The following is a 23,469-nucleotide window of genomic DNA, read 5'->3' as shown; positions in this document are numbered from 1 at the left end:
ACCAAAGATGATGTATAATGTTTAGGATACATGAGTAAGTTTCCTTTAGCAGCCACTTTAAAAAAAATATTGCCTAATCAGCTGTGTCCTCTAGGTGGCTCACAACTTAAAATGAATGAAATGCAAAAACAGCAGTCCTTCCCACTGCTACCGTGTTTCTCCTAAAATAAGACACCGTCTTATATTCCCCCCCCCCCTCAACAAAACACAGTATGGCTTATTTTCAGGGGATGTCTTATTTTAACCGTGTCGCATTGGTACGCTGCATAGCCACACCTCTCCAGCCTGTTTTAATGGGAGGTGCCACGTCACTATGGCTTATTTTCAGGGTATGGCTTATTTTCGGGGGAACGTCTTATATTTCGCAAATGCATAGAAATCCTGCTATGGCTTATTTTATGGCTATGTCTTATTTTAGGAGAAACACGGTACTGCTGTCACCCTTTTACAAAGCACAGTATTAATTTCAATATTTTAAAAGACTCAATTTGTGGGAAGTGTGGCTTCTCATGGCATAGGATGGCAACATTCATCTTTTCTTTCCCCCCATATTTTATTTATTTGCTTTTCTGATAAGATTCCATATCAACAAAATATGAACAAAAATAATACAATAAGGAAAAAATTCTGAAATAAAGAAAAGGTATCTTTTTTAAGAATGGCAGCTTTCAAATCACTAGTCACATATTTCTCTTAATTCAGGTAGTTAGCCATGTTGATCTGTTGCAGTCGAAATAAATGGAAAAATTAAAAAATTGTCCTGTAGCACCTTAGAGACAATTTTTTTTAGTTTTCAATATATTTCTCTTAAGGCATATTTAAGTGACTCATGAACTCTAGTTATAATTGCATCCCAATCTCCATCTGCAGCAATCCCAGGGTTCATTTAAAAGTTTGTAGTTCTCCTGATTACTAATGGCAAAATATTAAAAAAGCCGAAGCACCATAAACAAACAAACAAACAAATGAGACAAAAACTAATTACTGGTATGATTCAATCCTTAACATTTATGAAGCACATCTTTTTGAATTTCCAAGACCTGATTCAGATTTTCCACATTTGAGGGAAGCAAGTTTAGATGCAGTGCAGTGTGCCCATTAGCTGGAGTCTGGCATGTGTCAGTTTTGTGAAAATGCTATGCTAGACAGCTAAAATTTTCTAAACTAACTGTCATCTCTCAATCCAGCTGGGAATGTTTTTAATATTCTGACCTGAAGAAATTGCTTGCCTATAGGCCGCTAGGTTTTCTGAAGTTTTCTGTGAAGCATTTCAGACTGCCTAGATTGGAGGAATGTTGGAAGGCTTTTGAGATGTTGACCATGCTATGCAGGGCATACAGAAACAGAAAGAGGGTGATGGTGGCCGACAGCTCCAAGATACAAGGACTTTTATAGTGCCTGTAATTCTTCAGTGGTTAGCTGTGATTTATGAGCTGTAAAAAGATTGTAACTTCATGGTGGTTGTTCACAAGCTTCCCTATGTAAAACAAGCTGTCACATCACAGTGGGGATTTTCTGAATATAGAAAGGAAAAAATAAATATTAAAGAGGAACACAGCTATTCTTTGCTTTTGTCTTTTGCTGCTTGTCAGAACACACGCAGAATAAGGGCTTGCCTTGTCTATTTCATAATTTTTAGTTATGACCTAAATCTTCTTTTGTGAAGGAATAAAGGTAGAGCTTGTGGACTAGGTTGAGAGAAAGGGGTTTGGACAGCTGCCGTTTTTTGACAGTGCTCTCCATATCTACCATGCAGTATTTCCAGCTGATGCTATCACTTGATATTGGGGAGCGAGGTTCAGTAATAACCATTACCAGTGTAGTTTGACATGCTGAAGTATGTCCCCAAGCTCTGTCAAGAACCGCAGGAAGCAACAGCCCTGAAGAGAAAGAGAGAGAAAAAAAGCAAAAGAGGGATCTGAATAAATTACTGAAGTTGGTGCTGTTTGTTTGGAACTAGGAACAGAGCCTCTTGTGCCAACTGTGATGCATATGTGGACAAGTAGCAGGAAAGCCAGTCTTTCAGATATTATGCCTCTTGCAGCCCAGAGGATCCTCTAAATTGGAACCAGCCACAGGTCATGTTTCAATTCCTGACATCTGACTCATGGCTATTGTACTGAAGCGGAGCCTCAACATACAGAGGTAGTATCTCTCAATTTACCAGTGCCGGAGATTCAGCCATGAGGGCCAGTCTTGTTGATGTCCTTCTTGTGAACACCCAGAGGCTCCTGACAGTTGACATCAGAATTCTGGACCAGACATAGCAAGGCAACTCTTACACTCTTGTGCTTTATTTCCAGCAAGTGGGCTGCAATAAGAGTAGCCCTTTTTTCTTGCAAGTGTGAAGTAACCCTTGAAAAATGCAAATAGCTTGATCCTGAGTGCTCAATATGCTGTGAAGAAGAGATTTCCAGTGTGTACACCTCTTTTTCCATAAAAAAACACTTCTAGGCAAACAGTCATGCCTAATGTAACTACAGTGAAATTATCATTTAAATAGCAGAGGCTAATCAGCAGAAGGACGGAGTGCTGCTGTCAGAAGGCTCAAATGCTCACATCTTATTTTTATTCAGTCTGTCTCTTTTTGACATATCTCCAAACACAATAACTGCCAAAGTCTTGGAGTAATTTATAATTTTAACTTTCCCTATTTCCATTTAATTGTCCTTCATTTCATTTCTGTGCTGGTGTGTGTGTAACCATTACTGGTAAGTGCTAAAAAATTGATTGGAATTTACTAGGGCCCAATTTAAGGGCTCAGTTCTGTTCTTTGTGCCAGTTGATGTTGAGAGATTATATCTCGTAGACCAAGTTGAACGTAGTTCAGTTGTGTTCACACCACTTTGGAAAATATGGATTTGCTCATGGCACCACTAACATATTTAATCATTCTGCAGTAACAAGCATACACAATCACTGTAGGAAAAGTCTGGATTTCTTTCCCCCTTTCCCCTCTGGTAAATGCTTATGGGTTATATGGGGATTCAAATCTGCGTTAGTAATTATGAATGTGGAATCAAGGGGTGGTGGTAGTGAATGAATGGAAACTTTAAAAGGATTTGATCTTGTGTATATGGTGCAGTTTCACGTTTTTATTGTGCTATTTTATCAAACACCTTTATTGCAGTGTTCCGATTTACAATCTTTGACAGAAGTATTTTTTTAAAGTAAAGTACCAATGACCTCTGAAATACAAAGGTTTGGCTTAACACTTTAAATTGTAAATTTACCTTACACTCATACCTTCTGGCTTCTCTCCCTACTATTTGATCCTCTCTCTGGTGTTCTTTTGGCTATGTGCAGTGTGCAAGTTTGTTGGCTTCCTTCTCTTTGAGAAATACTGGAAAAGGTTTGCAGGCTGGGAAGACGTTTCTCCTTGAAGTTAGGAAGCTACATGAAAGCTGGCACAGGACTGGGTCATTTGGGGAATTCTTGAAATTTGTGAAGACTTAGGTTTTAAAAGCAAAAATTGGAGGTGATTGAATTTGTACATTCAGCAGAAACACTGGAAATGGTTCTTAGTAGCAAGTTTTAAATTGCTGACCTAGAAGGTTAAAAATGAAAGAGTTGGTGCTTCTTCATTTCTTTTTGTAAACAAGGCATTTTGATGAACTTTGTAGACATTGGAGCCAAACGTCCGTCCTCCCCCCAAGCTGGATTGGAGGGGGCACAATACTTCCCAGGACAATTGCACACATTATGCAACAGTGAACTCCTGTTTGCTACTATGCATGCATGCACTCAACAAGAGGCTAGAATAAATTGTGGCTCCTTGCATCTGTCTTCATTGCAGCAACTGTTGGGACATCCACCCATGCCTGAACTGCTTTTTTAAAGGGAGGGTATCTGAAGATGTTGGAGGACAAAAACTCATATCAACCCCAGTTGACATGACCAGTTGTCAGGGATGATAAGAGTTGTAGTCAAACAATATTTGCAAGGCATGACATTGACTACCCCTGTTCTAGGGGCTAATTGAAAAAAGGATACAGTGGAAGCTAGGAAATTACAAGTCAGTTGGCTTAAATTGCTAGAAAGCAAAGGTAGAATTATTAAACATGTAGATCAACCTTTCTGAACCTTGGGTCCCCAGATGTTTTTGGCCTACAACTCCCATCATCCCTAGGTAGCAGGACCAGTGGTCAGGGATGATGGGAGTTGTAGGCCAAAAACATCTGGGGACCCAGGGTTCAGAAAGGTTGATGTAGATAAACAATGCTAGGTAAGTGTTATGATAAATTAGTCAATTTATGAGGGATTAGTCAAAGTAATGGAGGACATATCTATAAATGGCTATTGCCCAGCTTAGCTAAATGGCACCTTTCATTCAGAGACAGTCTGCCTTTGAATACTAGTTGCTGGTATCAACAGCAGGGGATAGGTTGCTTCCTTCATGCTATTTTGCTGGGTGCTGTGGGAAAGCAGGTTCTGAACTAAATTGACCTTTGGTCTGATTGTTATGGCTCCCTGCTAAGACTGCCTGACTGATATGGGAGATTGTAAGTACTTAACATTTCACATTTATGCTTCATGTTTTTAAGTGTACACTTAAAACCTCTAGATGTTCATGTAGAAATGCAGTGAAAGTAAATAGATATGGAGAGTACAAACATGCATTTAATGATTTTCTTTGAAGTTGGAACTTAATGGAAAAGCATGATGCTTACTAATGTGCTTGAATTTCTCAAGCCTTTTCTGTTGTAGCCAATATATTCTGTTCTAAGTATTTAGTAGCATATATTAATGAATTCTGGATCAGCTGCACTTGAAGACATTTCTGATTTTCATTCTACTTTCACTTAATGAAGAAAAATGTCAAGAGTCATCTGGTGCTTTTTTTCTCCCTTTGCTATGTGTTTTCTGTAGAGCAGCCTGTCTTGTGTGTGTGACACATTTGTCTATCAGCTTGTCTGAGAGGCTGGCACTGGAGAATGCCATTGCTTCTGCTCATGGTGTACCTGGAAAGCCAGTAATGACAGGCATTTCCTGGGGAAAAGTACATGCTAACTGTCTGCAGCATTCTGCTTAGAAGTTTAAATGATGTGGAAAATTTTCCATTAGCATACTCTTCTTACAGTACTTCTAGAAATGCATTGTTTCATAGCATTAATTGGTAAAGTAATGAATGAATACATGTTTGTATGTCGTAGTAAACCATAGTTGCTTTTTTGTGAATGCTCCCTTACTACAAGTGGGAACAACAAACCATAGTCCTTGCCTTAGTGCCATGTCCAAACTGGGGGTCGTGGTTTGCTGCTCCTGATAGGAGTAAAGTGGGGGCCATCTCTAGGTTCATTGTAATCCATTAACTATGGTTTACTTCAGCCTCCCCCATCCAATCCAATGACCTTCAGATATTTTGACTACAACTTCTCTCAGCCCCAGCCACCACAGCAGTGTGAACTAGGCCTATGAATCAAATTGGACAACTGGAATGAATACAATACCAGACTTAACTAAAACCAAAGTTGTAATTTAAACCCTCCACCCCATACTGGTCACTACCCTAGAAAGTGTACATACTTATACACAACTTTTCAGGCATGCTAAAATTAGTTAGTAGAAAACTACTATTTTTTCTTAATATCCAAGTAATGTAAGGGAAGTGTGTTCTACTGTCATGTATAAAGCATCAATAGAGAAGAATTCCAATTAAAATAATTTCTAAGTAAATATTTGAATTTGTTTGAATATTACATTAAACCCAAGATAAGTGCACATTATTTTTTCTTCCCAATCAAATGTATTTCAGTTCAACTACTTTTGGCTAGAAAAACTTTTGAAATACATATGCAACATGTAAAAATTAAGACAACATACTTCTTAGTATGCTAAATTTGATCTCGCTCTGTTTAGGGCAGTCGAAAGTTTTCCTGGAAAACATGTTTCAGAAGTCTTATTTTTAATTCTGTAAGTAGCAGACTTCTGACTGCATATTCAGTTGCAAATTTGTCTTCTCTTTCATTAGAAATGATCCCCCCTTTCCTGATTTGTGCAGAATGTTTGATTGCTCAAAGCACAGCTTAGAATTTAAGCCATGATTAGCACAAGCTGTGGTTTGACAGAACGTCTGAATTGACCCTCTGTTTTATTTTCCAGCATTTGCAACACGGGGATAACAGTACTGGTCTGCTTTATGTAGCAGTTTAATTGATTTTGAGTTGGTGGGTGTGGAGTGCTTTGTACAATGTAAAGTGCTGTATAAATGAAGATGATTATGGTGGTGATTCTTGGAGGACTGCATCTGTCTTTTTGTTCTTTACTCCTGCTCCAGAAATAACTTTGTTTCCTCTCTGTGGTAGCTTTGGATTCCTTTGTGTGGGTTTTGTCCCTTTTTTCTGACTCCTATCTCCCGGGCGACTTTGCTTGCCCAAAGAGGTAATGCAGGCCATGCTATCACATCTGCTCTCCATAAGATGTTGCTCCTTAGAAGCAGCTTGAGGGCTGGTTACCTTCCTGTTGTAGAAGACTTCAGATTTCCCTCCTGCCTGAACAATAAGCTTTGAATCTGTTTGTACAGTAATGAACTGCATTTGTTTCTTTCAGAAAAGTGTTTTGCTGTCTGGAATGCTTCCATTTACAGAAAACCCTTGCCAAATTAATTTTATTTAATTATCTCCTAGGGCTAAGCTTGAATAAATTTTGTGTTAAATTTGCCGTTTCTCTCTACTCTGAATGAAATGGAGTTAATATCCTTGTTAATATCTGATTAAAACTAAAATTGAGTTTTTTGAAGTCTGATTATCCCATGAAATGGAATTTTTAAACCTAATTATGAATGGATTTGCATACATTTTTCAGCACCATTGAAAAGAGAGCTGAAATAAATTTATTAATGAAATCCTTTTCCTCTGTCTCTTTGGTGGATGATGTGATTGCAGGCGGATGGTGTTTGTGGGGAAAGAGTGACGAAAAGAAAAACCCTCTTCTCTCCCCCTGCCCCACCCACTTCCTGTAAAAAAAAGAAAACAAAAACAAACCACAACTGAGGAGTCCTGAGCTAGCCTTTTCAAAAACTACTTTTCTCTGCTATCCAACTAGTGTAGGTAATTGATAGAGTTTCTGAGGCTGACTATAAGCATGAACAGTGTTCCTACTTTTGTATGTTTTATACTTGCTGAGAGGAGCATAATGGAAATACTTTTTAGTAGAAACTCTTTGTTTCTTCAAACTCTCCCCAGTATGATAATGAGGATTCATGTGCTCAATAGAGCTTTGCAGACCATACCTATATCTTGAAAAAGCACTTTACCTGAGTAAAGTGGTTGGATTCTGCTTAGCTCTAGCTGTGTGCCCATTGATCATAAGTGCCCTGCAGAAGTAGCTGGAACATCTGAGTGTGGGGCTCAAAGTTGTTTAATTGCTTCATTTCAGAGAGCATCTGTTTTCATTTTATTGTGCAAGAAGAAGATCTACTCCTTTGACAACTTAGACACATGCTTTTGCACTCAGATATATTTGTCATTCTGCAGGATGTTGCATTAGAAAGGGCCACAGCTCTATGACGGAGCACCTGCTTTTCTTGCAGAAGTTTTATCGTTCATTCCCCAACATCTCCAGGAAGGGGTGGGAATGTCCACTCCCTGAGACCGTGGGAAGCTGCTGCCAGTCATCGTGGACAATTCTTAGCTAAATAGTATTATGGCCTGATTTGTATAAGGCAACTATCTGTGTTCCTATAATTCTTTGTCCTCTGTAAGTAACATCCAGATGACCACAGTGTTCTGTAAACAAAGCATAATATATGAGATACACCTTTTCATAGAATCATATAATTGAAGAGTTAGAAGGAACCCCAAGGGTCATCTAGTTCAACCCCCTGCATTGCAGGAATCGGAACTAAATCATACATGACAGATGGCCATCCAAACTCTTCTTAAACACCACCAAGGAAGGAGAGTCCACCACCTCTTGATAAGGAGAGCAGCACCACAGCACTGTTGAACTTCTCAAGTACACAGCTTAAAGGCAAAGGAAGAAGAGTAGACAAACATATGATTTGGTTCTCCAATGAAATCATTGTGTCACCTACTGATTTTTGTTTGTTGGTTTGTTTCAGTTAACCATTTAAAGATTGCTCATTCTGGGAGGACACTGCATAAATTGATGCTTACCAAATTAAAAGATGGAAACCTTTACCTAGATGGGGGAAGCCACATTTGGGACCACTACCCTAAATTCTGGAACTCTCTTCCAACAGAGGTGCCTCCATAATCAGCACTGCATAGCTTCCACTAATTCATTGTGAAGAAATCAAATTCTAATTGAGTTTCAAAAAGTGATAAGTCAAAGTAAAACATGGTCCTGTTTGTGTTTTTCAGTTGTCTGTGCCCTAGATGCACCCAGCATTTTAAAAAGCTATAGCTATGTTGCTGTGGCATATGCTAAAGAAATGTATTTAGGCAATTAAAGTTATCAAAACTTCATTTCCAGGAGCCAAGCTGAGGAGATGTCAGCATGCCTGACAGTGATCCACCCTGGATCTTAATTCTAGTTAGAGGAGCAGTGGTAAAGATGCAGGAGCTGTAATTGTGTTTGGCTGATTTCAGCTCTGTGCCAGATTCAGGCAACTAAACAAATGTACCAGTTTGTTAGGGCATGAGCTGGCAAAGGAGAATAGTAATTGCTGAAATGCCACTGTTTACAGCTTTAATGTGATTACTCTCCAGCAGTTTCACTTTCTATAAATGAATCTTCAAGTCTGTTTCAATTTCTTTCTGAATTATTCATTATTTATGGATGATAGTGCTTCTTCTTAAGGGTTTATTATATCCACTTAGCACTGAATGCCTTTGGCACACAGACACTCATTCTTTACCACTTGTTCTAATGTCCATCACTCCTTTGGATGCGGAAGCTTTAACACTATGTACACAACATTAGAGCATACTTAACTAAAAGATCAAGTTGTTATGGGGTGGTTTCTTCTCTTGCAGGGGGAGAGAGAATGTAAAATTAAAGTAACTGCATATTTATGAAATGTAGGGGTATTCATTGCATTTGTAGAATGGGCAGCATACTCTGTTGGAACAGGAAGAGCTCTGCAAATTCTGCAGCTGGGAATTCTCCAGAGGATTAATACACAGACTTTGGTGTCCGTTGCATATGGAAGCCTTAATAACTTTTTATAGAAAGGGTGACCTATGGTGGCTGGTTTTAAATTATTAACATGACTGGGGATTTTCTACTCTTATTTGTGTATACACTGACATTGATGTATATGATCATAGAATCATGGAATTGTAGCGTTGGAAGGGGCCACAAGGTCATCTAGTCCAACCCTCTGCAATGCAGGAATCTCAGCTAAAGCGTGCTTGACAGTTGGCCATCCAACCTCTGCTTAAAAACATCCAAGAAGGAGAGTCCACTACCTTCCGAGGGAGTCCATTCCACTGTCGAACAGCTCTTACTGTCAGAAAGTTCTTCCTGGTGTTTAGCTGGACTCTCCTTTCTTATACAGTAACTTGGTTTGAGTTCTTAACTGCAGAGTTGTAGAAAACAACCTTGCTCCATCTTCAACATGACACCCCATAAGATATTTGAAGATGGCTATCATATCTCCTCTCAGTTTCCTCTTTTCCAGGCTAGACATTTTCCAGCTCCTTCAACCGTTCCTCATAAAGCTTGGTTTCCAGATGCTTGATCATCTTGGTTGCCCCTCATCTGCACATGTTCCAGCTTGTCAACATCCTTCTTAAATTGTGGTGCCCAGAATTGGATACGGTATTCCAGGTGTGGTCTGACAAGGCAGAATAGAATGGTACTGTTACTTCCCTTTGATCTGGATACTATAAATCTGTTGATGCAGCCTAGAATAGCATTAGCTTTTGCTGCTGCTGCATTACACTGTTGGCTCATGTTAAGCTTGTGATCTGCCAAGACCCCTATATTATTTTCACATGTACTGTTAGTAAGCCAGGTGTCCCCCATCCTATATTTGTGCATCTGGTTCTTTCTGCCCTAAGTGCAGAACCTTACAATTTGAAATTCATTTTGTTAGTTTGGAACCAGCTCTCCAATCTCTTAAGGTTATTTTGAATTCTGAATCTGTCTTCTATGGAATTAGCTACCCATCCCAGTTTGGTGTTATCTGTGATTTTGATGAGCAGCCCTTAAATTTCTTCATCCAAGTTGTTTATAAAGATGTTGAACAACAAAGGGCCCAGGACAGAACCCTGTGGCACTCCACTTGTCACTTTTTCAGGATGATTAGTAACCATTAGTGAGCTACACATCCATCTAACAGTTACCTCGTTCAGCCTGCATGTTACCAGCTTCTTCATAAGAATATCAGGGGGGACTCTGTCAAAAGCCTTACTGAAATCAAGATACACCATGTTCACAGCATTCCCCTGATCCACAAAGATTTTAGCTCTGTCAAAACATGTGAGATTCATCTGGCATGACTTGTTTTTGAGAAACCCATTCTGGGTCTTAGTAATTACAGCATTCTTTTTAAGTTTTCACAGACTGTTTGTTCTAGGACCTTTCTTGGTATTGATGTCCAGCTCACCAGTTGGTAGTTACCTGTGTCTTCTTTTTTCCTTTTTTGAAGATACGGACAACATTTGCCCAGTCTGCAGGGACCTCACCTGTTCTCCAAGAATTCTCAAAGATTATAGACAAAAGCTCTTGAGATTACATCCTCAAGCTTGGGCATTCCACATCAAGTGATCCAATGACTTTTACCTTACCATTTTATATTGCTTTCATTTTCAGTTTCCTAAAGGCAGTATTAAGAAAAGGTCCCAGTTTTTTTAATTATTCCATTCTCTTTTTGAGTTATGAGGGTTTGAAATTTCAAAAATATATATGACAAGTTTGGCCTTAAAATCTCAGCCCAGAACTGAGATATTTCAAAACCAAAAATACCAATCTCTTCAAAACATAATGGGCTTTAATATGATGGATTTACTTTAAATCTTAAAGTTATAAAATTTTAAATTATAAAAACTGATAAAAAATCAATATGATTAAAAATTTCTCCCCCAATGTATTAATTATTTCATATCCCTGCAAAATTTCATCTTGGGATCCCAATGAGATCACTTTAAAATAAAAATAAAAAACCCAAACATATTCTGCCATGGGTTCTATTTAGTATAAATGGGTCTTCCTGGGGAACACAGAAAGCTGCCTAGTATTATGTCAGGCTTTTTATTTGTTCAGATGCATATTATCTGCTGTGACTGGGGGCAGCTCTCCAGAGTCTCAGGTAGAGGCCTTTCTATCACCTGCTGTCTGGTCCTTTTCAGCTTTAGATGCTAGGAATAAAACTTGAAACATTTTGAATGCAGTACACATATTCTACCATTCCTCCCTCCTCACTCAGTGATCCACTTAACACAACTGAGCTGGTGAAAACTATGTTTAACCTGTCTGCTTAGCTGCCATGTATTTTGTCCAGTCAGGCGAGTCTTCAGGCAAAACAATTTGGTTTTTGTTGGCATCTGATTGTCTTGAGAGAAAACAGAAGAATGTGCCATCGATGGTAAAGTCAACCTGTTGGAGAGTGACAGCACTTGCTGTCACTGTAGAGACCAATATGGGAGAGAGATGTTTTATTGGAGCTGGGACAGATGAAGTCATCCGGTTTCACTGCTACAGATGCACCATGGCTTTACTTCTCCCTGCCTTTTCCCAGCGGTCATTTTTTTGGCCACTGCTGTGAATATACAACCTGATTGTGTGTCTCCAGGCACTGCTGTCATCTGCAAGGGATTCCTGTAGCCGGTTTAATGTTGCCAGCCTTCACGCCACATTTGCTACCTTTATAAAGCAGAATTGGTCTGCCAACAGGCCTGGTGCCTGAAACAAGCTTACCGTAGATCATGTCCTTGGGGATCTTACCATCTTGCATTCTGTATGCATAGCCAAGCCAGTGTAGATGTTGTTGCTGTGACAAAAGTGCGAACATGCTGATAATGTGGGCTTGGGGGAGCACATCTTTGTTTCAGTCTCGGTCCTGCCATGTGATGCCCAAAATCTTCCTGACACAGTACATATGGAAAGCCAATATTGAGGTGTTGCTCCTGGTGGATGTAAGTTGCCTACAAATCACTTCCATAAAACAGTTTTGTTTAAGTCTGTAGGAAAGCATAGAAAGGGGCTTTGGTTGATTTTCAGGTTAGTCGCAGGGAAGGGCTGTAGCTGACTGGTAGAGTGTGCAGAAGATCTCAGGTTCAGCCTGTGGCTTATCCAGATGGGGCTGGAAAAGTCTCCGGTCTAAAATGCTGGAGAGCAGTTGCCAGGCAGTGTATACAGTACTGAGCTGGATGAATCAATGATCGGACTTGATATAAGGCAGCATCCTCATGTTCCATGTAGCTTGTCCGCTCTGGCCTAATCACAGACACAATCCATTTGAATCGCAAAATCCAGCAAACTACGATTCTGTGACTCTTTGATTCTAAAATGAGAAGGTAGTTAATTTAGGGACCATCTATTGTACTGTGATACTTGCAGGAGTTCTTGTGGTTCATTTTGTACTTTCAGATCCGAAGCACTGATAGTTGACCTATTAATGAGTTTCCATGAGGCTTTTGACCTGAGCTGTAATTTGTTCTTGTTTTTAAACATTCTGAGTTTTTATTTTATTTTAAAAAATATGCTTAAAAACCCACAGAGAATTAATGCATTTGTTTAAAGTTCTGAAAACCTCCTTTTCCTAGCTAAACAGTTCAAAGAGTGCATCTTGCTAATCAGAGGAATATTCTTGCATCCCTGGGGTGGTCACACTGGTTTAATTGGAGCTTGGGCTGCTTTGAAGTCCTCTTAATCCTCCCTGAGCTGGAGAAGGGGGTTTGAAGGCAGTGACTGTAAATCTGAAATTTCTTCATTTTATTTACATGTGTCTGGGGATCCGTATAATTCATTTTTTCGTGAAGTTCTTAAGCTGAGTTGCCAGCTTGTGGACAGCTGAATGAGACAGGCAGAGATAGAAGACTGAGGATGGCAAAGTATGCCTCTGTGTGTGTGTTGCATTTAAATAAAGTACAGCACCTGACCTGTGTGTTTATAACAAGTGAATAGGCCTGCCAGCCTGTTAAAGAATTTTGAGTTGATTACTGATTCATTAAAATATATTTACATATTTTAAATCTTAATATAAGATTCAAGTCTTTTTAAATAAGGCTGTTATAGAAAGATAGTCTATGATATTGTGCATGTAAGGTGTTGGTTGTAAGTTTATGTGAGTGCATATAAATAGAATTTCAGGTTGGATCCAGAGGTTAATTACTAAAGTGTCCCATTGATTTCAATAGAATCAGAGGTGTAACTAAGTTCCTCTGGATTCAACTCTCAGAGTCTAAATTGGTTATATCCAGGTAGACTTTGGAGGAAAAATAACTGATCAGCAGTATCAGACATAGGGATGGGTAGCCTTTCCTTGGCTTCCATTGGATTGGCCCTGAAATGAGCCAAACAATTTAAATAGCTGGATTTGTTGCCAAGTCAGTCTAGACAGCTCAACAAAATATCACTTAGCAGAGCAATGGAGAAATCTCTCTCTAGCTTTGATAGGGGCTGATTTGATTAGCTGCTCACTGAAAAACTGGAGGTGGGAGCCAAACCCACCTTAATTTTCAGAGGCTTTTGGCCTGCATGCTAAATATTTCAGGGAGACAACTTTTCAAACTAGCCTCCTAGCAAAGTCATAGAGAAGTTGTCCCTGAAAAAACTCAGACTGTGGTGTGGGTGAGGAAGCTTATCCCTGCCTCCCAATGAGGGACTCCTGACCTAATAGTTTCCACTGTGAGCATAGTCCTACTCTTCCTAGGGTCAACTCTGTCTCAGGAATTATTTTACAGCTACAATTTTTAATCCAAATTGGAGAAGAATTTAGAGACTTGCATTGCTTTCCTCTCTTTTATGGTAAGCTGAGTCCCAAAGATTGTTTCTGAGGCTGAGCCTTTAATCCATAGGAAACGAGGATCCTGATTTACAGATTATTTTTAACTGACCATGGGTGGTAGGTGGTATTGTGGATCATATTTTGTTTGTGCATGTGTGGTTTGTAACCAAGAATAAAAAAAATCCTGCAATTTCATAAGTATCCGGGAGATATGGCGAATTTTACCTTCCTATTCTTTATGAATGAATCATTTATTGACACGTGGAAGTTCAGAAAGGTGCATAGCACGCCTGCTGCAACAGAGAAGAGCATGTGAGCAAGGCAAGCATGCCCTCTGTCACCCCAAATTGGGTCAGCCCAATTTCTGTGAGTTCTGGTATTGTGCAACAGCAAAGTAATTGAAGTGCATCCCTGTGCGTAAGCTTTTGCTACAAATTGAGCTTGTACGCACATGTACTTGCATCATTAAGAGCTGAGGGGTCAGTCTTTTTATTCATTCCTAGCAATTTATATTTGTACTGAATTAATTGGAATAAACCTAATTTCCCAGATGTCTCCATAAGGCCAGATAAAAAAGTTCTTTTCCCAACAGACACTTCTCTGAGGTTGCACACATTGACTGTTTCTGCGGTTTGGGGTCACCTGTTGGCTACTAGTGAAATCCAGCCTCAAATCAGAACAGAGTCAACGGTACAAGAAATATGTGTTACGATTTCTTGCTCAAGCTAATGCAGCAGAATGCATCTGTCAGAATTTTGTTTGTTTTTGTAAATTTTTAATTGTAACCTCAAACAAATCTCAAGCAGAGGGGAAGAGGAGAAGCTCTGGCAGGAAGGTAAATGGCAGGAAGGTAAACGGCGTTTCTGTGTGCTGCTCTGGTTCGCCAGAAGCGGCTTTGTCATGCTGGCCACATGACCCGGAAGCTGTATGCCGGCTCCCTCGGCCATTAACGCGAGATGAGCGCCACAACCCCAGAGTCGGACACGACTGGACCTAATGGTCAGGGGTCCCTTTACCACTATATAAATACTAGACCACTATATAAATACTAGATAAATAGTAGAATGTCCATACTGGGATCTAGCATATGGAAAGTTTGTTGGTCTGAAATCTGCTGGGCTGCATTTTGCATATTGCGTTTGCAAAGAATATAATATTTCAAATACATATTGCAATGTTTACGCTATGTGAACTCTGATTATTTCCCTTAAATCTAGAGAAAGCTCCTGATTTTCCACTGGAATTATCTTTACATGTGTTTATTTCCTTTCTGCTACATTAAGTACCTACTCAATTAACAGCTATTAAATTATTTTTATTTGTTTAATGGATTTGTAGGCTAACTTTTAAGAAATTTATGGCATCGGTATCTAAGTAACCCCTTCATCAGACCTGCAAGTCAGGGCAGTAGTGACGCTCTCATATTGCAGATAGGGTGCTGAGGTTTAGTGTTGCATGCCCAGGGCCACTAAATAAGTTTATGACCAAGGTCAGATCTGAACGAGGATTATCTAACTCGTGGGCTTTATGCTAGTTCCATAAAAAAGAGGAGCAATTATGATTGGGACTGCTTGCCACCAAGTTAACTTCTCATTTGTTTTGAGTAGTTTTAAATTTCCAAAAATCATCTTTAAATTATTCCAATTCAAATTATCTACACTTCAAAGAAATTCAAAGAGCTTTGCTTTAAGAGTGATTTTTGTCTTTTTAGTGCCTTAAACTCGTGCTGGGTTAATGTGTACCTTCAGGGCAGAGTCTTTTTCTCTGAATTCTAAATGCTGGTTATTTCTATTCAGATAATGAATAGTGTTTGCTGGAAGGCTTATTCTCCAAGTAGAAAAATGCCATCTGTACTTGAGCTCCTTTCAGTTGGCTCAGAAAGAAGTAGGCAGAAGCTGCATTTGGTAAAGCCTTGTATATAAGCTTGCAAAAATTACTAGCCTACAAAATTTTTACTAGTCTCCTGGGGGCTGGCAGAGAAGCTATATAGCTCACAGCTTATGCTGGGGATAGGGGAGTGGGCTTCCCTTCTCTGGCAGCCTGCTTAGTTTCTATTCTAGCTTCAGATGAAGAATGGAGCACTGCGGACATTGTAGGGTGTTTTTTTTTTGTAAGTAGCTTTGACACACATGTGCAAAGTGGGGTATAAATTCAGTTACAGTGGTACCTCTGGATACGCACACCTCCGGTTGCGTACGTGGCAAACCCAGAAGTATTTTTTCTGGTTTTTGCCGTGCGTGCATGCGCAGAAACGGTCCTTCCAGTTTCGGAAACCTCGGGATCCGACCGGAGTTCCGGAATGGATCCCATCTGCAATCGGAGGTACCACTGTACAGTGGAATCTCGGGTTATGTACAGCCTTCCTTACGAATGCTTTGGGTAACAAACTCCGCTAACCTGGTAGTAGATGCTCCTAGTTGTGAACTTTGCCCCGGGATGTGAGCAGAAGTTGCACGCCAGTGGCGCAGCAACAGCAGCAGGAGGCCCCATTAGCAAAAGCACACCTCATGTTAAGAACGGTTTCGGCTTAAGAACGGACCTCCAAAACGAATTAAGTTCATACTGGAGGTACCACTGTAACAAATTTATTGTTTATTCATTTACTGCATTTATACGCTACCTTTTTCTTCAAGGAGCTCAAGGTGGCATACACAGTTCTGCCCCTGCACATTTAATCCCCGCAACAACACTGCAAGGCAGGTTAGGCTGAGAGAAGACCATTACTGGCCCAAGGTCACCCAATGGGCTTCATAGCTGAGTAGGGATTTGAACTCTGGTCTCCCAGGTTCTGGTCTGACACGCTAACCAAGCCACAAGTCAAACCATTGGACCACCCAGCTTAGTAATACTGGCAGTGGCTCTCACTGACACACACACACACACAGCTAGTAGCCATTGATGGATTTGAAAGACAATTTCATGGAGATAAGGCTGTCTTAGTTGGTGATCATCACAACATGTTGTGGTTGGGAATCCCATAGTTTTATCTGCCTTGAATCTCCCAGTGTTCAGCTTTGTTGAGTGATCCCAGGTTCTAAGAACCAGCAGTTCATGCAGCATAGGAATCTGTCGTTTTGCTTTGTCAGAGTATTTTTTAAAAATGCATTGTTTCATAATATTAGTTAATATTATAAAAAATGAAAACTGTAGACGTCAAATTGGGCAGCTGGAATGGCTTGCTAGTCAAATGTAAAATCAAAGTTATAATTAACTTTTTTTCTGAAGACTATTCCCAGGGAGTGCATATGCAAGCAGCTCTTCAGGCATGTTAAAATTAATACGATAACAGTTTTCAGTGTCTTCATCACTCCACACCCCCAGTCTAAATTATGTAAAGGAAGTTCATGCTATTGAGTTGTCACATCTTGAAATATTTATGGATGTTCTAATAAAAATAAATTTAACTAAAGCTTTGCATTTTCTGAATATAACATTTAAACTACCCTTTGTGTACTTGATTTCCCTCCTCCCTTACAAAGTAGTACAGTTCAGTTACTTTTGGCCACTGGTAGTGGTGGGGGAAATTGAGATGTTGATTCAGCACAAAACATTGACATGACATACCGGTTTATTTCATGTAAGTGAAATAAACATGACAAATGAAATCTCAGTTAATTTAGGGCAGCCAAAAACTTTCTGGAAAATCCATATTACATTTTTTTGTTGCAACAAACTAACACAGCTGCCCTGTCTGCAAGTTTTTATTAAGGTCCTAATCTGTCAGCCAGTTAAACAATTCAGTTTAAGCATAGTGTACAAAAATTGGTAATCAGATAAATGTATCTGCTTATCACTGCAAAGTCTGTATATTGGATTATTAAAACATATTCCTGCCCTTGTCAAGCTTCTTCTTCTTCTTCTTCTTCTTCTTCTTCTTCTTCTTCTTCGATCACTTGTAGCCGAGTAAGATTGTCTTTCATGAACACGTTTTAACAGTGAGTCTGTAAGTGACTGTGGAGTAAGATTGGTAGTACAATAGCTTTGTAAACAAGCATTTTTGTTTCCCTACAAATGTCCTGGTCCTCAATACTCTGCACTTCAATTGGGAGAAAGCTGCACTCACAGAGCTCAGGCGATGCTGGATTTCGGCATCAATGTCGGCCCTTGTGGAAAGATAACTGCCCAGGTGGGAGAAGAGATCAATACTTTCCAACGTTACAACATTGAGTTGGATTTGTGGTGCTGCAGACAGGTTGTTTTGTGCTTGTTGGTGCAGCACTCTGGTCTTTCGAATGTTGAACAATTGGCCAAGCTTTTTGTAAGCTTCTGCGAAGATATTTAGGATGGCTTGGAGGTCATCCTCCGAGTGTGTATACATTACGTCGTCATCAGCATACTGAAGCTGTGTGACAGAAGTTGTGGTAACCTTACTCTTTGTTTTCAGCCTACTCAGATTAAAGAGCTTTCCATCTGTTTGATATATGATTTTTACTCTGGTGGGGAGTTTCCCTTTGACAAAGTGTAGGATCATGGCGATGAATATTTAGAGTTGGAGCGATAACACAACCCTGTTTAACAGGGATTCCACTGTGAATGGTTCACTTTGAGAGCCATTGTTATCTGCGATTGTTGCTGTCATATTATCATGGAAGAGCCAAAGGATGTTCACAGATTTATCTGGGCAGCTGATTTTCAGAAGGACAGTCCACAGGGCATACAATTTACAGTATTGAAGGCCTTAGTCAGGTCAATAAACATCATATACAGGGGTTGGTTTTGCTCTCTGCATTTTTCTTGAAGCTGTCGAGCGGTGAAAATCATGTCCACTGTCCCTCTAGAAGGTTGAAAATCATTTTGAAATTCAGGAAGGATAGCCTCAGATATTGTTAGGAGACGGTTTGCTAAGATCCTTGCAATAATTTTGATGGCCGCAGCTAATAAAGAGATGCCTCGATAGTTTCCACAACCATTCTGTCACCTTTTAAAAAGAGATTGATAATTTTGGTATCCCTAAAGGCTGCTGGGATCTTCTTTCTCTCCCAGATTTTTTCAGTGAGCTTGTGAAGTTGTTGTATAAATTCAATTCCACCCACTTTGAAGACTTTGGCAGGTATCCCATTAGGTTCACTGACTTATTTGGTTAACTCTCCCAGATTTGGAGAAACTGCAAGCTCATCTCTAATTTGCTTTTGTGGAATTCGTGAGAGGACCTTAGCTACAGGGGAGTTGCAGTTAAGGAGATGTTGGTGATGTTCTTTCCAGCACAGTGCAATAGCTTCTTTATCTTTTAGAGGTGTGGTACTGTCTGTTGAGTGTAGGGGGCATATGCTATGATTTATTGGCCCGTAGATGGTCTTTGTGGCGTTAAAGAAACTCTGTGCATCATGAGTGTTGGCTAAGTGCTGTATCTCTTGAGCTTTTTTTATCCACCAGGTGTTCTTTAGATCTCTGGTTCTTTGAACCTCAGCCTTAGTGTTGGCAGTGGCGTAGGAAGGGCGGGGCATAGGGGGCGGGCTGCCCTGGGTTCCAGGGGAGGGGGGACACTCCCTAGCCCCTCCCGGCACCCCATCCGTGCTTCTTTATGGACGGCCGGGGCAGCCCCACGAGCAGCAGCGCCAGCCCATATGCACTACACATGCCCAGAAGTTCCGGGTATGCGCAGTGCATCTGATGTGTGTCGTGATGCCCCACCCCAGGGGGGTGCCTCCGCTCCACCGCCCCGGGCGGCGAAGAGGCTTCCTCCACCACTGAGCATTGGCATAGTTTTTTTTCTTAGTGGCACAGTTTCTACCTCTTTGCCAGATCTGAAAGGCCTTCCTTTTCTTGCCAATAATGTGTTCAATCTCACTGTCATTCTCATCAAACCACTCCTGGCGTTTCTTGATCCAATAGTTTGTTCACAGGCTGCAGTAATGGATGTTTTTAGCTTGGTCCAGTGTTCCTCAATGTTGTCACGGAACTCCGAAAGCTGATGGTACTTAAAAGTCATTTGGAAGCAATCCTACTTAATGGGATCTTGAAGGGCTTGAGTGCTCATTTTGAGCCTTGGTTTCTTTCCTTGAAGCCTGCGTTGAGGTATAATCTTGATAGCCATTGTGGAACGTATTAATTGGTGATCTGTCCAGCAGTCTTTGGCACTTGTCATAGCTCTGGTAACAACAACAACAACACGATAATAAGAATAAGAATTAATAATAATAAAAATACAGGTAGCTAGCCATGTTGGTCTGCCGTAGTTGAAATAAAATAAAATAAAAAATCCTTCCAGTAGCACCTTAGAGACCAACTAAGTTTGTTATTGGTATGAGCTTTCGTGTGTATCTGAAGAAGTGTGCATACACACGAAAGATCATACCAATAACAAACTCAGTTGGTCTCTAAGGTGCTACTGGAAGGATTTTATTTTATTTTATAATAATAAATTTTATTTATACCCCGCCTCCCTGGCCAAGACTGGGCTCAGGGTGGCTAACATCAGGTATAAAAACAGTTGATTAAAATACCACTTAAAAAAGGATTAAAATACAACTTAAAATGCAGTCTCATTTCAGTGGAGGCCCATATCGGAAACTGTCAAATCTTCACCAAGGCCAACTATCCAGACTGGTCCAAATGGGCCAGAAAAAAGCCAGGGAATTCCCCAAATAGGGGTTCCATCACAGAAGGAAAAAGAAAGAGGGGGAGGGGAACAGGCTGATTCCAAGCCAAAGGCCAGGCAGTAAGGAGTAGATCAGGATGATCTTCAGCTCAGACAATTACATAGTCTAAGAGGTGCCAGTGGTTTGACCGAGGGTGCCTCCATGATGTTTTCAATTTATTTTGTTGTTGAATGAGTGTGTTGATAATAATAAGGTTGTGTGCTGCACATATAGTCAAAAGTAAGATATCTTTAAAATAATTGCATACATATCTGTCTATCTCTTTGCTGAACACTGTGCTGCAATTGACTTTTGCAGATGTAGAAAATGGGCTTTCTTTGCCTGTGCATCTGTTTCCAGTGTGCCTTCAGCTAACGTTTTTAATTAGATGTACTTGAATCCCTGCACTTCTGACCCTTGAGTTGGAGAAACACAATTTGACGAAGGCAATTAAATCTCTCCAACATTCCTTTATCCTCTTTCACTTAAATTATTTTATTCTTATTATGCTCCATCTGTTAATTATACACCCGTTTTCAGTTTTTAATGCTTAAGTCCATAACATAATGGTCAAGAATTCTTTCCTGTCTTGTAAAGGAAAGGCCTCAGGAAAGGGTTGTTTGGAGGGGATGCATGTCTGTTGAAAGGTTTGTTAATTGCCTTCTCTTGCCATGGTTGGGATGGACTAGCTTGGTACCATTCGGAGATAGTAACACAAGTAAGGGATGCACTTTTCGGAAAAGGGGCTATAGGGCAGCATGGGGAAATAATTCCACCAACTCCACAGAGAGTAGAAGCGGGCCTGTTAGACTGACTAGGATGTGAGACTCACCAGGGAGATGAAGTAGACCCTTTTACCCCAAAATGCATAGAGACATTGAGTTACATAAAGGTAAATGACCCCTGACAGTTAAGTCCAGTTGTGGACGATTCTGGGGTTGCGGTGCTCATCTTGCTTTACTGGCCGAGGGAGCCAGCGTTTGTCTGCAGACAGTTTTTCTGAGTCATGTGGCCAGCATGACTAAGCTGCTTCTGGCGAAACCAGAGCAGTGCACAGAAACGACGTTTACCTTCCTACCGGAGCGGTACCTATTTATCTACTTGCACTTTTGGGCATGCTTTCGAACTGCTAGGTTGGCAGGAGCGGGACCAAACAACGGGAGCTCACCCCGTCATGGGGATTTGAACCACCAACCTTCTGGTTGGCAAGCCCTAGGCTCTGTGGTAGACCACCGCACCACCCGTGTTACATAGACTTTCACATACCGGTAACTGGTAGCACTTTTTGAGAGACTTTCTGTTGATATTATTTGCTTTTAGCTTATACCTCTCAAGGTAGTGTATCCAGTAAGTCTTTGAGTCCTATGTACTTATCAAACCTTTATTAGGCATTTACATATAAACATAACCCAGCTGGTGTGAGTTTTCTGCTCCCATCTGAGGGAGACTGTTGAATGTGTCTATGGGAGACTAGATGGTGATGTGGTCTTGAAGTGCTACATGTGATCCATTTAGTGGGAGAAAGCACTTAGAGGAGCCTTTTTAAAACTAGTTGATATATATATTTTCTCAACTGTTTTCTAGCAGAAATTGCAAGCATGTTATCAAATCAGACCTTTAGAAACAAAATTTCTACATTGACATTCTGGGTATAAAAAGAGTGGATTGAAGATGAGAGAGAGGAACAAATTCTCAGAAACATACTTTTGTTGCGAATTTCTCCTGTGACAAGTTTGCTTTTTTACTAGCTTTTTAATTTTAAATACTGGTTTTTTATTTCCTTCATTTGTTGCAGAAATTGTCTAGTACTTGGCAACAAAAATATTTTTCTCTAGTTATCTACTGGAACGAACACTTTCCAGTTATTGTCGGTTCTTGTCCCTTCTGTTAGTTTTAAAAAATCCTACTTGGCTTCATGCACCTTTTTCTGTTCTTTGATTCGACAGAGGGCAGTACACTGTACAGAAATCTGCTTCAAACCCAAAGGCTACGTTGCTCTAATTCACCAGTTAAATTATACTAATTCAGGACCTTATTGAGTTTTAGAAACACATGGAACATTTTTTGCACTCTCTTCTTTTGGCTTAAATATTTGGTGAAAATACCTGTATATGCTTACTGAAAGTTGGCTAAACATATACCATCTCCCAGTTTATTGGTACTTTTAGAAAAGATTAAAAATAAGTATTAAAAAGTGCCTTGCCTGTTTGCCTGCATGTGTTTGTGGCCCGTTGATCAACATATGTAGATAGTAGGGAAAGATCAAATATATTTCAATATGCAGAAAGTTCTCTGTCTGCTTGACTAGAGATAATTCACACTACAGAAGACCAGACATGATGCTACCCTGTTTCTCCTAAAATAAGACATAGCCATAAAATAAGACATAGCAGGATTTCTATGCATTTGCGAAATATAAGCCGTTCCCCAAAAATAAGCCATACCCCGAAAATAAGCCATAGTGACGTGGTACCTCCCATTAAAACAGCCTGGAGAGGCGTGGCTATGCAGCGTACCGATGCGACACGGTTAAAATAAGACATCCCCTGAAAATAAGCCATACTGTGTTTTGTTGAGCGAAAAAAAATATAAGACGGTGTCTTATTTTAGGAGAAACACGGTATTTACAAGCATGTATTAGTAGGTACAGTGCATTTCAAATAGTATTGAACACATAAACCACTGCCATAACAATATTTGCTTCTGTCCAGCAGAAACAAAAGCACATGTGACTGACACATTTGGTATTAAATGAGATGTGATGGACCACCTAATGATTGGATTGCCAATCTGGCACAATCCAAATTCACAGGCACTTTTTCAAGTGGCTGGACTCTGTGCAGCTTCCTTATGCTGTTGCTGGCATGTCCATGGAGGTGGAGTCAAGGCCTGCTCAGCAGTATACTCTCAGTTGCCTCCCTGGAAGCAGGAGGCTCTCCACTGGCAAGAGGAGGCTCCAGGGACGGCTTCATGACAGGAGGTGTTAGACCAAAGGGTGTCAGATGTAGAGATGAGGCACTCCTCAGACAACCT

General features: G+C 40.2%; 1 protein-coding gene across 1 annotated transcript in view; it reads left to right on the top strand.

Moving 5' to 3' along the window:
• The window catches only part of MAD1L1 (mitotic arrest deficient 1 like 1), a 454,057-nt gene that overhangs the window by 25,348 nt on the left and 405,240 nt on the right, over positions 1 to 23,469 (top strand). The window lies entirely within an intron of this gene.

The sequence above is a fragment of the Lacerta agilis genome, chromosome 13 (assembly GCF_009819535.1).
Source record: "Lacerta agilis isolate rLacAgi1 chromosome 13, rLacAgi1.pri, whole genome shotgun sequence".
Classification (NCBI taxonomy): domain Eukaryota; kingdom Metazoa; phylum Chordata; class Lepidosauria; order Squamata; family Lacertidae; genus Lacerta; species Lacerta agilis.
This window is presented reverse-complemented; position numbering and strand designations above follow the sequence as displayed.